We start from the raw sequence: 442 nt of genomic DNA, 5'->3' as shown, positions 1-442 counted from the left end.
AAATAAATCGTAAAAATAAAATGATATAGGCTACAGAAAGCGAGCAACGAGAGCTCCCAAGCTGTCATTCACTTCAGCTGCAGCGCCAATGGCTAGAATGCGCAACGCTGCAAATCCAATGTTGAGGCTCCGCTATTATTGTTGTATTTCATTAGTCCCACTTATTTATGCACGTTTGTTCACGGGAACGTGAGCAAGACACGACAGTGATTATAGTTAAATAAGATGAAAGACATAGGCTATAATATAAAGAAATTAGCTATTTATTTTCAAATTAAATATCACAACACACATTTATCATTCAGCCTAGTGCGTTTTGCAAATCATGTAAGCGCAACTTGTGTAGATTTAAAAAGGCATGACTGCTTAATTTTGGTGTGTATTTGTATACTTTTACCATCCAATCAATCTCAGCATGCTTTAATTTGGTGTCGCTAGACGT

The 442-nt window shown here is 36.7% G+C and overlaps 1 protein-coding gene across 2 annotated transcripts in view; it reads left to right on the top strand.

The window, feature by feature from the left end:
• The window catches only part of peli1b (pellino E3 ubiquitin protein ligase 1b), a 43949-nt gene that overhangs the window by 34615 nt on the left and 8892 nt on the right, over positions 1 to 442 (top strand). The gene's annotated exons all lie outside the window — the stretch shown is intronic.

The sequence above is a fragment of the Sinocyclocheilus grahami genome, unplaced genomic scaffold (assembly GCF_001515645.1).
Source record: "Sinocyclocheilus grahami isolate Dianchi unplaced genomic scaffold, SAMN03320097.WGS_v1.1 scaffold54.1, whole genome shotgun sequence".
NCBI classification, from domain to species: domain Eukaryota; kingdom Metazoa; phylum Chordata; class Actinopteri; order Cypriniformes; family Cyprinidae; genus Sinocyclocheilus; species Sinocyclocheilus grahami.
Note: the sequence above shows the minus strand (reverse complement) of the source record. Positions and strands in the feature narration are given on the sequence as shown.